General features: G+C 39.3%; 1 long non-coding RNA gene across 1 annotated transcript; it reads right to left on the reverse strand.

Annotated features, from left to right (window-relative positions):
• Positions 1 to 12,719: 12,719 nt before the first annotated feature.
• On the reverse strand, positions 12,720 to 13,638 carry LOC143131175 (uncharacterized). The gene is made up of 3 exons (XR_012988049.1): positions 13,558 to 13,638; positions 13,277 to 13,322; positions 12,720 to 13,085 (listed from the first exon to the last, which is right to left on the reverse strand). It is a non-coding gene; the product is annotated as an uncharacterized LOC143131175 (long non-coding RNA).
• Between the last annotated feature and the right edge of the window lie 621 nt (positions 13,639 to 14,259).

Raw genomic sequence — 14,259 nt, forward strand, 5'->3', positions numbered from 1 at the left:
CTCAAACACCCACGACCAGAATGGCTTGTAATTTCCCTCCGAAACCAAATACGTAGACACGGTTGGTCATTTTGTATCGAAGGGGGGAGTCAGTGAGAGAAGGTTTACGACCTGCTGTTCTTTTCCCGCACTTTTCTTGTGAATAAATGTATGGCAAATAGTTTTTACATTTAGCGTTGTAATTCATGATTGCAGTTTTTCTCAATCACTTTGGTGCACTTCTCGAATCACCATTAACGTGTGTGCGATATAACTGTAAAATGGTTCTTTAATGAACTGTTGGCATTGCAAAATGTTGACACGTTTTCACAGTATGAAGAAAACACGCTTTTACAGCACTGTGCAAAACAATATAGAGGAGTAAAATATAGGAAACACTCCTTCGATTTACATTGCTACATTCTGACGTCCCTGTCTGTGAGGCCAAATGTATATTTGCTTGAATGATCATAAAAAAATGTTATGGCAACACATGTGCATGTAATAACTTAAACAATAAAAGGTCTAATTGATTTATGGGGTAGGACTATTCGGCTTAGAACCAGCATACATGTGTTTTGTTTGTTTGTTTAATATTTGGTAGAGTATTAACCCTAATTTTACGCTCATGGCGTCGGATGCTGTTTGAGAAGTCATTAAGAAATTGTCACATAGGCCTACAAAATAGCATGTGAATACGTAGTTCACACGTAGGCCACGCATTTTAAGCTTTCCATTAGATTGCAAAGGCCTAGTCTCACATAAAAATTGCCATCGAAACTGAATTCCAGGAGTGCGTTTATAATTAACATCAACCTATACAAACAGGAATATTATCTTTCACAAGGAATTGGGTGGCTCTTAAAAGAGCCTTTATATTTAGTCGAAGGAGACATCGTATCTTTACCCACCAAAACCGTACAGAGTACGACCCTGACGTTTAAGAGCATAAACCACGTCCATAGCGGTCACGGTCTTTCTCTTGGCATGCTCAGTGTAAGTGACGGCGTCACGAATTACGTTCTCCAGGAAAACCTTCAAGACACCTCGGGTTTCCTCGTAGATGAGACCAGAGATACGCTTCACACCTCCACGGCGAGCCAGACGTCTAATTGCAGGTTTGGTGATACCCTGGATGTTATCACGAAGAACTTTGCGGTGACGCTTTGCGCCTCCTTTTCCAAGACCTTTGCCTCCTTTGCCTCTGCCTGACATATTTTTAACTTCTTGCGTCTGACTCAAAGACGAATGTGAAAGACTTGTCTCTCATAACTTGTACTAGTTTAAACAGAGAGGACGTTGGTGAGAACTATGACGCACTGCCCCTTTACGGTCCCTCCTCCAACTCTCCCTCCTTTTTCTGAACGGAGATACTATTGGGCATTTAAGTGAATAAACGTCACCAAAAACGCCCACATTGAACTCCACCCACCCAACTTCACAACGAAACAAAGAAGGACCGGCATTGATACTTTACACGACTGTTTTTTTTATTTATTTAAATTTTTATCACACTTCACACTTATGTTTCAAAGGACAGTCACATTTACTAACTGCAACTGCAAACAGTATGTTTTGAGGGGCCCACGCAGATAAGATACCGGAATATTGTTTTTGTCCCTGTTATAACAGTTTTTTTCAACTGCTTACACACTAAATCTATGCTTGTCACACATTTTTCTAAACATGTTTTCCAAACATTATAACCCCACACCAAATCTGCAAAACCATACAGTAATCTCATTTTGCAAAACACCACACACAGTTTTCTACTTACATTAACACACAAACATCTAACATGAAGTAACTTGATTTAGTTTTTCAAACACAACCCATCAAAATGCCACACTACATTACCAGTACTTCACTCTCTCTCTTCATGTGTAAACACTCATTACTTTAAGGAACACCATCCAATCATTGCCTTAGGCCTATGAATAGATATTACTATATTTCTGTGTCTCCCCAAGTTACCATTAGCTCAATAGCCTACATTTTTCTATAGACCTATGTATACACACACACCCCCCCCCCCCCCCAAAAAAAAAAAAAAAAAAAAAAGTAATTTGATAGTCTATCGAAAATCAGCTTTTTCAGAACATTGTATTTTGCTTTGCTTTGTTTTTGTTGGCTTTAACATACTGTATTCGCAACAGCAAATTATTTGGTAAAAATCACTATTTTTACTGTGTATTTCAACTTCTCTCTATACAGATACCGTAACTTTCACTCTTGTATGGAAATACATAAAGCCGATGAAAGACAGAAGAGCGTTACGTTTTGAGCAACAGTGTTGATGTATACAAAATGTCATATTATGGCAAAAATGTGTTTGTAATGTGAGGCAAATGTTTGCTTTAAAGATGTGTTTATGACATTTTGAATGTTGTGTGTCATTTTGCTGGAGATTTGAGGCATTTTGCATTTTGTGTGAGCAATTGTGGGTTTTGTGTGTGGAGTTTTGAAAAATAGACACAGAGTTTTGAAAATATGTGTAAACAGTTGTAAATAAAAACTGTAGTATTAGTAGTAGGAGGAGTAGAGTGGATAATCTTCCCTAAAAACAGCAGGGGCCTTGAAATTTACCCTTTGGCCCCAGAGACCCCTCAGTTGGCACTTTGATAATCAATTTGGCTCAAATTTCAGCAGTGAGGCTTCAAAAGATTTGCATAATTTTAATATTTACATTCATTTAGTTTACTGACACTCTTAGGAGCTGCATGGGCGGATTATGAACTTTCGGGCCCCTGGGCCCAGATGTATTAAGGGCCCCCCACTAATTGTCAAATATGTGGGAGGGGGGATTTGGGGGTCCTCCCCCAGAAAAAAATTAATTTCTTTGCTGTGATTTCCTGTATTCTGGTGCATTTTGGGGATGGCCAATACTAAACTCAATCAGACTCATAGCCTACATCCTGATTTGTTGATATTGAGGAATGATTCCATGCAAAGGCTTGGGCTTCAGGGCCCCCTGACCCCTTGGGCCCCTGGGCCTGGGCCCGGTAGGCCCGTGCAGTAATCCATCCCTGAGGAGCTGACAACAAAACATGCATAGGCTCCCCCTCCACAATATTGAAATAACACTTGTTTGTGACTTTTATATGCTTTTATACTTTTATATTCCCTCCAGCCTATGGTGACCTGGCCAGCTGTCATAGGGCTCCTTCAGCTTCTGCCTGAACTTATACAACTCGTGTGAACACAGATAAGGTTTTCTTTTCCACACAGGAAAGTAACAGTATCTCTCACAAGAGAGTACCAACCCAACAGAGAGCTTCCTTTCTTTCCTTACTAGGAAACTGAACAGTAATGCCTGGCAATAGTGAAATTAGTAGTGTGGTGTGAATTACACCATCGCATGAAAGTTGTATCATTTCAAAACTGCTGTTTTTGAGGAATTCCTGGCAGGAAAGCAGTAATTTGCACTGTAAAAAGTTTAACGTAAAATTTACAGCAACTTGCTGGCAGCAAATAACCAGCAAGTTGCTGTATTTCACTCTACAGTACACCTACTGTATATGAAATCACAGTACCTATGCCTGATACTGTAAATGCAAACTACAGTAGTACTACCAGTGCTGTAATGTATACAGCATTGAATTGTCTACCGTATTTTTAATCACAGTACTTATGGATCGATCATACTGTAACTAAGTACAGTAGTAATACCAGTGCTGTAATATTATATACAGTAATTTTGGGAAATTCATATCCTGCTTTATCTACAGCCAGGATAAATTTGGCTAGGCCTAGGTATGGTTTAGGCTACACAAACTTGCATAAATAACCATTGACAACTTGTTATCAGTTTGAAAAGCAAGTACATTTATTCACTTTTTTCCGTTTAGAAATTCTCGTGTGCTGCATCCTAACGTTAGACCAACGGTTGCAGTCAGCCTGATCCACCACCAGTAGCAGAGTGAAGCAGCACCTAGCAGAAATAGAAGAAAAGATAAATAGTGTTAGATAACAATGTTCAACTGAAACTGAAGGCTACTTACAAGTGAAACTTTAGAATAATCATTTATATATATATACTGTATGTTTTTTGTGTTTACTGTCAAAATGCCAGGCTGAAGATGGTGTTAGCATAACTCAGTTTCGCAAGGTATATTTAACGTTAGCCAGCTGGGTGAGCTCATTGATGATGTTTGCTTGCAGCAACAGCCATTCGCGCTGTTCGTCCGAACAACGGTTAATGATAGTCAGATGTGACTTAAAGTTAACTTATATCAACAGTGTTGGGCAAGTTACTTCAAAATCGTAATGTACTATGCATTACTTATTACTGTCATTTCAAAGTAATTTGTTACATTATAATATTACTGTCTCTGAATTGTAAGGCATTACACTACTATTGCATTACTTTTAAGTTACTTTCACCAAAATATCTAGAAATATGGATTTGCCATTCTAAATGCAGTTTATTATGCTCAATGCAGCTTGCTCTTCCAATGGAGGGAGATCTGGTATAGCATAATGACTGAGCTAGGCTTAAGGCAACAGTATGCAATAGGCGCAGTGCTCATAATGCAATACAAGGAACAATCATAGTCAGAATTTGGTTAAAAACCGACAAAAGGTCAAAGTCTGGTAAATTGTGATAGAAATACTGTAACTTTAAGGCCAAGGCCTACTCATTAAAATCAATAGAGAGCCTACTATATTGTAAATCAACGCTTAAAGGAACCATATAAGATTGTGGCCAAAACGGGTACTACAATCACTTTCAAATTACTGTAGAGCGGTGTATCCCCTTCCCCTCCCCTCTGACTGGCAGAGTTGGCAACCGGATGACGAAACACTACTGACTTTGTGATTAGTAGATAGGTGGAGGGTGGCGCATTAGGCCAAAACACAACATGACAACATCAACATCATTTGAGGGCTGCAACTTCACTTTTTAAATGACAATATCCTGGCCAGATTACTGTTGTCAGTGATATAAGTATTTGAAATGAACATGATTTCTTAATGTCTAGTGACATATCAGGGCAATTTTATGATTAATTGAAATACAATTTTTACATATGGTTCCTTTAATAAAGACATGTCAAGATGGTGGCCTGCTGGCCATTTCGGTGCGCCTAAGTGAGTGGCTTTGAGTGAGTGACATTTAAATGATAACTCAAACACCTAAAGTAAAATAAAAGGCCTATTATTTACAGACCATTACTGTGTATTTTTAAACATTAATTTCTGAAGAAATGCTGTTTTACTTATAAATGGTGCACTGTCACTTTAAGAGCATTGATCGATCTTTACGTTGTCATAATGCCCTTTTGCCAGCTCTTGTTTACAAGCCTTATTTGTTTGAGTTACATTGATAGCACAATATTAACAATAATATGCACAATGTTAAGTTGTTTTAAGCAACCTTCATTGCTTTGGAAATGGAAGTATGCAATGACATGTTGCTTCACATTTCGTTTTGCGAATGTAGCCTAAATGCTTGGAAAACGAATAATTGAAGACCCACCAATTCTAGTACTACGTGGTGATTGAGAGAACACAAACTTGCATGTAACATCGTGTTAGTGCATTTTGACATTGTAAACGTTATTGATGAAGAGTGAAACGCAGTTTGCAGTAAAGCTACTATTCATTGGTTACATTTGGGTGCCCCCTCTGTCCTTTGGTGCCCAACGCAAAGTGCGTGATGCGCGTGGTGGGAGCGGTGGCACTGCCAGGCTACACAATCTTTTTCTGCATTTCTATCCCTTAATTTAAGTTCACAGCACAAAGCTGACATGCACAACAGCATAGTTTGTGTTTTATCAAGAATCAAAAAGATTAGCGTGGCACTACTTTAGATGTTTCATTAATTTACTTGTGCTATTTCGCGAGCTGAGAAATCTGTCGGTTTCGCACACAAAGTGCACTAACTATTATGTTCTTCATAGCCTTGTCTCTGACAAGCTGAAAATAATGAGCGTAGGCTTATGTCCATCCCGCAAATAGAGTCCGCCTGCGAGTCTGCTGCAGCCACAGTCATATTCAACCAGTATCAGGAGATAACGTTCTAGGCTACTATTTTGCGCGGATTTTTTCTACTCTGTTGTTCTCGCGTGGTGTTTGCGAATATGTATCAAAACAAAACAAGCGCTTAATTTTGGGTTAAACTGCATTGTAACGCGCGTTACTGAAGTTTGTACCGAGTAAATATTACCAAATTCTTTTTTTGTAATGCCTTACATTACCGCGTTACCGCAAACAGCAATATATTACAGTAATTACATTACTTTTGTAACGCATTACTCCCAACACTGTATATCAATATTGCTAAAGTTCGCCTATTAAACTCACAAAACCGTACATGATTACGGGGAGTTAACGTTACATAAGTCAGCTAAACCTCCACGTTAACGTTAACCAGCAGCACATCATCTTCAGCCTAACATTTGTGACAGTAACATACGTTAATGCCACCGTCACAGCAACAGCAACTATGATAGCTAGCCTAACGTTAGCTGCTACTTACTTAGTTGATCCAACAAGCATGGATGAGTTGTAAGTTAGACAGTACAACGTACATAGACTGTACACATGCCCGAATTTAATGTAGTACACTTTCACAATGAAACATTAACGTTACATAAATAAATGCTTGCTTACCATTAAGGTGGAGCTGCGAACTTGTCAGAGTGCTGAACACCGTTGGTCTGACTGACTGAACTGTTGCTCAAAAATGATCTCCCACCGGACAGTTCAAACGTCGTCGCGCGGTGCACGTTTCAATCATCACCACGTCAAAATTTCCCAGTAAACCATAAATCCATGACTTTTCAATATCTTTTCAAAATTATGATTTGGATGGAAAATCAACATAATATCAATGTCACCTTGCTATCTGGGAGCTTAACTTTGTATTTATGTGCAAAAAGAAAACAGAAAACCCCAACTGATTTTCCGCCATGTTTTTTCAAAATTTTCAAAAAGCTGACAAGTGAGGGAGGAGTCAGATTTATTACTGTGTTATGATTCGCAGCAAATTTTTATTACTGTAGTTTGACCATTTTTGACCATAATTCATAGCGAAACCACAGCAACATACTGTATTCACAAATACAGTACACATTTTCCCCAAAAACAGCAGTGATGCTGTGAAAATCAAGGAATCTTGTTACAGTGTGGACATGACAAATTTGCACTGCAACTACATTGCACTGCATATTACTGCAGAACAGTAATTTGGACATGAAACTGCATTATACTACTTCAGATAAATTTCACTGCATTTGTTGTCTAATAACTGCAGTTGTTTTTTTGCTTGATCTAAACCTGTGGCTGACTGGAATTCTACTCTGTTAATGGTATGTTTCACTGATAAATGATGATTAGGTTTGGAGAAGACATGTTCCATAACAACACTAGGTAACTCAAACTGTACAGAATAGGCAAACATGCTAACACAGGTTACAAACAAAAAAATCTGAAACATCAAAAGTGAACATAAAATAAGAATATATACACATTTAAAATGAAGTCCTCTTAAAGACATATATGCCCCTACCTTCTCATGAAGACATGTCTGCCAACGTCTGAATAATGGCATATTTGCCTTCTTAACGTCTGCAGAACAGCGTTGCGTGTCCATGTTCACTTCGGCAGCCACACTGTCCACGTCATATGCAGGACTCGAACAGCGCTGCAACCACGTCTCTGTGGGGGCGACTTTGTTTCTGTTTGACGCTTGCGGTTGATTGCAGAAATAGTCATTGAAAAGATTGTGGTCAGCATTAAAAAGGTGAAGTACTACATACTGTATATAAAGTAGAAGAAAGGCACCCTTAACAGTTTTTGACCTTAACATAACGTTTCCAGAATCATTTTGATGAACGGCAGTTCATTATTTTGATATATGGTTTGTCATATGTTCAGTAAAGAGTTTGTGAGATATTCCATCGAGAAGAATAAGTGTGGAGACGGAGGACTGTATCAAATTCCATGTAGATTCAAAGTTAATTTTCTCTCTAGTTTTGGCTGTTGAATTTTCAAAAGTATAAACAAAATTAGTTAATTGGCGTTATTTGATAATAGGATATTTTATGTCATGTTCACAAAAAAAGTCATATGGGAATAACCTATAGCGTAGAATGTGAACAGAAAGAGTTGCATTTCTCACATCTATACTTTTGCATAATTGCACAGAAAGATCAGATTAGTTAGACTAAATCTAACAATAATATTTTACCACAAATCTATCTATATTTCCTCACAGTCTGTTCTCATTATCATTTTGATCACAGGCAAGTACAGAACCCCCAAGGTGTCACTGCAAGATATGTTTTTGTGTGTGCATAAAACATGCATTCAATTTACTAAATGATGTGCTCATTTTATTAAATTGTGCTCTCATTTTACTAGATTGTGCTCTCAATTTACTAAATAGTGCGCTCAGCACTTGTCAGCACCCTTTGTGTGCACATTGATATAGGCATAACGTGGTTGTAGGGAGTGTAATCACCTATTTTGGAATTTTACAAAAAATGCTATTTTTTGATTGACTGCTGAGTGGTTAGATACTTATGAACCCTTTGAAAAATCTACTTGTACACCTGCACCTCGTCCATTAATTAGATATGGGATACCTTGATTTCTCATAATTTTTCTGTGTGTGGCATGTGAGCGTATGAACTGGTTGAAATGTGTGTTTCTCACACCCATTGTGTGAGACTTGACTGCATGTAAGTAACACCCTCCCAGTGAATAAAGCTGAATAAAGCTTTTTGTCCACAAGGCCTATACATGCCACAGACCTGTCTCACACGAAGGCCTATAGCTGTCACAGTTACATAAGCGGTAATTTCACAATGTGCGCTTTGTTTCAAAAGGGTCAAAAAATCTAAAATGTCATTGTTTGGGTTTTAAACCATGTCACGTCATGGTTCTGGGCATGTTGGGAGGTTGTTCTACACCATGTCACGTCAGGTTGTTGCTTATATAATGTTGAACTTCTGATAGACGGAATTTTTACCTTTACTTACAACACCCACAATGTTAACATTTTATCTTTTAGTTTGAAAGGATATGCTTATCTTACGGCCTGAAGTGTGAAAAAAAAAGAAGAGAGATAAAAACGCATATTGGTTCAGTAGAAACAGGAACCTGACAGTTTAGATGGGATGTATGATTTACAACCAGGGCTGAAAAAGCTCAGCATGCTGTGTGAATCATCATATGACGAAGAGAAACGTAGGCTAATGTTTATCCACAAATTGCGTGTTTCATTTTAAATCTAAACCACTTCCACAACTCAGCAAAAGTTTAGTATGGACAGAAAATTTGACCACATCAGGCCATTTTGTAACATCTTACAAATGCAATATGATATTACGATTATGCAAATGCAAAATGATATTACGATTATTACGAACTCCTGTCGCTAACAGCCTGGACCTAGCCCTCCAAATCCTGATCCCCGGGGTAAAACACATTGTATTGAAGGAGGAAGTGACCAAAGTCTCAGTGGAACCCTGCTGTGATGGAGACGTGTCTTGGTTTAGCCCACATCCTATTCCATTTTCATTTTGATCTTTGTCCACACGCACGTTTGCAAATTACGGAAACTCGTCTTTATTACGGGACACCCATGGTCAGTGGAGGACACCAGAAGCATGAATCACTTTGACCATTCAAACATATCACATGATCATTCAGCATTTAGCAATTGTCAGCATTTCAAAATGCAGAGTTTAACTGTCCTACAGATGCTATCACAGACAGCAACGCTAGTTAAGCTGCATTTTGTAAGTCAGAGTCATGCGCTAGCCTAGCAACGGCAAACTCTGCAACTAGAAGGAATGGATGAAACGTGTTGAAAACGGTCTCTACTGATAAATATCTAACTTGGAAAAAAGGCCCTATGTCCAAAATCCTAAACCAATATTTTTGAGAGAAAAGAATTGTCTCACATTTGACCGCAAACACAACAAGAGGGTTAAACATAGCATATATGTAGAGTCATCTGACCCATGATTTGAGTTGGCCAAACTCTATGGCGTCATTTAGCTCAGTGGTTTTCAAAGTGGGGGCCGCGAGGGGGTGCCAGGGGGGCCTCAGCAAGTTGGAAGGAAAAATAAAAGCAACAAATACATTTGAAAAATCTAAAATATACCTATTACTATGAGGGTTGTTATACAGTGCTATTATAATAATTTGCTGCATATCTGAACATTATATTTTCCATGATAATGACTGGGAATAATAGTAGAGTGATAACTCTCATATAGCAGAAAGCCCCAAATGCAATTTTTACACAATGTATGTTCCATCACGAAGTGCTTGTGGCTCAAATAATTATTAGAATTAGCTTAATGTATTTTTACATTTGCAGTAGTATTGTCGATGGGTTTAATAACACATCAAGGGGGTCCTTGGCCAGAACCTATTGGTATTTGGGGGGCCTTGTCGTGGAAAAGTTTGGGAACCCCTGATTTAGCTGACCTAATTATGCAAACTCTACGTGGAGCATAGAAAGTTCCAAAGCGAGAGCAAAAAATTATCTGGTGAGATCGAGCAGAACACAGATTTGAAGAGCTGTCCAATGTGAACGTAATTTTTGTGCTCTCAAGCATAATTGTTACACATGTGATAACGGTTTTATTTACCACGAGATTAGGTTTCACTCCTCAGTTTCTGTATTACGCTCTCGATTTCTGTATCTGCACTCGTTTTCATTCATTATGCGCTTTCATAATTAAGGTGGCTAAATGGCGCCATAAAACTCTGGCTGTTTCCCAAAGGCGAGCATGCTTCATTGATAAAATGCTTCCTTGGGAGTTGGGTTCTACCAAAGTCCTTTTAGGCAAGTCCCTCCACTCGGCGGCCATATTGCAATGATTTTTGGGCACTCATCGGGCATCCTATTCGGCAGAAATGCGCGTGCACAAGGCTTCACGACACCAACCTTGCTCCAGCGGCGAGTTGACAACACACGATTGGCACGATGTCTGCACAACACACCACATTTTTGGCTCAATGTATTCACATGTCGACGTTTTGCCGAGGAAGGGGTGGGAAATGTGTAGAAACTGCCATATTGGCGTTACAAACGAAAAGTCATGCATTTCTATGAAGGATTTTTTGAGTGCTGTGTCTCCACATTAGAAAGTCTCTGGTTCTACGAAGTTGAGGCTAGAGGCCTCCCTAGCGTTCTTGGACTCTACTTTGGAACAGACTCACTAGTGCGGACGTGCAAGTCACCGCAGTTCCGCCAGTGTGCTTCCATTTTTAACTGCACGCTTCAGTAGGCGCTGCTCCAATGCATGTCATTGCAGAGGATTATGGGTATTTTTGTTCACCCGAGGATCCACAGATGCATCCTTGAAAATTCTCAGAATGAAGGGTGCGAATTTCGGAGTATTGTTGACATGGAACAGTGCTCGGTGGAGTTTGATGACGTGGCGCCCTTGAAAAGGCGGCCGTTGAGTATGCTTCCTTGACTTTGGGAAACGGCTTCTCTCTATATACGGCTCTGTGGGGAAGGAGCAAGAAGGACACCCACTCACAGCAGAGGTTCTGCCTTCTCAGCAATCAGGTCTTTAAACAAAAAGGCCCATGACCCCTCAATAGGAGACAAATATCTGATGCAAATTATGCACAGCACAGCGTTCAGTTTATTTAGACATGGAAATGATCAATATAAGATAAATAAATACCAACATACCTTTCACTTTGAAATATATATTTCTTTTGTTAAAGTAAATAGATTTATTTACCCAAATAAATAAAAAGAAGAAAACCTGGTTATCACACTGGTATACTTCAAACATCAGCCAAGAAACACAAATAAAACTTACAGTTTTACAAATATCAGCACAAAACACACTTTTTCAGTAAGCCTACAGTATGTTGATATTTCCTATTACTGGTCACAAGACCAGAGTATACAGATAAGTATAGGATGCAGAAGAGGGCGTTCAGAACAGTGAGAAAGTGAGAAAGCAGCATAAAGCAGAGAGTGAACCATTCACATCACAGCTGGTGCGTCATGGCACTGCATCTAAAGATATCATTTCAAAATGGCACAACCCATGCAAAAAACAATTGCATTACTTCAAGAGTATCAAATGTGGGATTCATATGCAGGAAACATAATATTTTGGACACAAAACTGCATTGCACTGCAATACAACTGTCCCATAACAGTTATTGTTTGTAAGGGAACTTCCACAATTGCAGAACAGAAGTACAGTGAGGCTGCTACTCCAGTCTCAGTCATCACTAGTGATAGCAATACAGTAGTACACAGATCACAGCATAATAGAGTGTGTTGAGTTCAGTTCTCTCATGTGGGCTTCTGGTCCTGAAGCCATCATGCCTTCACAGTCCTGACACATTCACACTTAGATATCACTAATCAGGGCCGGCGCTAGCCATTTGGGTGCCCTAAGCACAAATGCTTGGTGGTGCCCCCCCCCCCCCCCCCCCCCCACACACACACCCCAACCAACCACCACCACCAAAGGAATAAAAACCATTCAGAATTTCTTAGTTTTTTTATCTGAATGCAGTTTCACCAACAGATGTCGCCCTTGGCTTAGTATGAACCTCTTGGAAATGACCGCATTGACAACTTTATTTGTTACTAATACTAGTAGCCTATTGTGGTGATTTTTCACGACCCAGATTTTTTGGTGCCCCCCCCCAGGCACTTGGTGCCCTACGCGCAGTGCGTGATGTGCGTGTGCGGAGCGCCGGCACTGATTGCATCAGAAGTCAAAGATTGCACTGGCTAACTAGCATTATCCCTATACCGTAAGTCTTCCATGCTACTCTTTTAATTAATAATTTATTATAACCGTAAGTCTACCATGCTAAAGAATAAGAAATCAACGATTGTGTAAATTACTAAATTATTAAATAAATGACCGTGGTTACTTAAGAAACATTCACTCTGAGAGAAAGTTAAAGGTTGGGAAGAAGGGACACGTCAGACCAACAAGTCAGAGAGTCATGGAGACTCATGGATGGTGTTGTCATTTTATCCTGAGATCCTTGAGCTCCATCTCTGTAGGGGGTGTCTCTTTCTGCAGAGTCTCATACACTGAGGCCTGAGCTCTACTCTGGAGAGGCATGTATGTGTCACTCACACTCCTCAAACTCTGATAACACAACACACACACACACACACACACACACACACACACACACACACAGAAAATCATTTTGTATATAGCAGTGCTATCACTGAGCAGTCAAATAGTATTACAGTAATAAATCAATTCTTCATTTGTCTACTTCAAAGATTCCACATATAAAAGTTCCCTTTAAGAATGCAATAGATTCTGAATACCTGTTTTATTGTGGTATTTTCCCTTTTCCTTGCCATCGTATACCTCCTGAATTGAAAATAAGGAACTATAATTTTAATTTCACAAGTAGGCCTATAACGAATAATCTCCACAGAATTTACTACTAACCACACTTTAGTATCTTTGATATTTAATAGAAAAGGTTTATACAGTATAAAGAAGCACATATTCTACACATAAATAACTGTTATGTCCTGGTATTTTGTACTTCCGCTACTACAAAACTGTATGCCCGAGATGTAGACAAACTTCAGCCTTTTACCTGACAAACACCAGCATGAGAGCAAGAATCACAGCTATGATGATTCCTGATGTGACAGCCATGGAAATGACAAGTCCCCCTGGCACAGAAACATGCTGTTTTTAATGATCATAATCATGATAACATTCATCATACTGGTACTTAACAAAAGTCAATCAAGCAACAATGGTTCTTCAATATGTGAGACTACTTTCACACAGCCGTTTTGTTTTGAGTCTGAAACGGTTCATTTTTACCTATCATCCACATTTCTGAGCTCCTGAAACAGATCCATTTGAAAATGCTGTCTGCCCCAAATTCATTTGAAAACACAGGCTTTGCGTTTTCATGGGGACAGTGAATCTGCAAACAATTGAAAATGACGACGGGGAAACCCAATGTGCCCTTACTGATTGGACCTTGACATTCCAATGTTTCTTGAGTCTCCAAGACTCACTTTGACTTCCACTACTAACCTGACTGCTGTGACTGCACTATGCAGAGGAAAATACAAGCTTAGTAGCCTTGTTGTCTTTGGTAGTACCTGCAGTTATATTACACATAGTATATTGCTGATAATTGCACAAATGGTCATGTGATTTGTGCAAATGGTCACGTTAACTGGGTTTCAGGAGCCCCCCCCCCCCCCCCACACACACACACACAAACACACACACACACACACACACACACACATAAACACACACACATACTCCTGGTGTC

The sequence above is a fragment of the Alosa pseudoharengus genome, unplaced genomic scaffold, assembly GCF_046254945.1.
Source record: "Alosa pseudoharengus isolate Yale_2024_CS ecotype anadromous, Long Island Sound unplaced genomic scaffold, YU_APseudo_1.1 YU_APseudo_1.1_scf_1, whole genome shotgun sequence".
NCBI lineage: Eukaryota > Metazoa > Chordata > Actinopteri > Clupeiformes > Clupeidae > Alosa > Alosa pseudoharengus.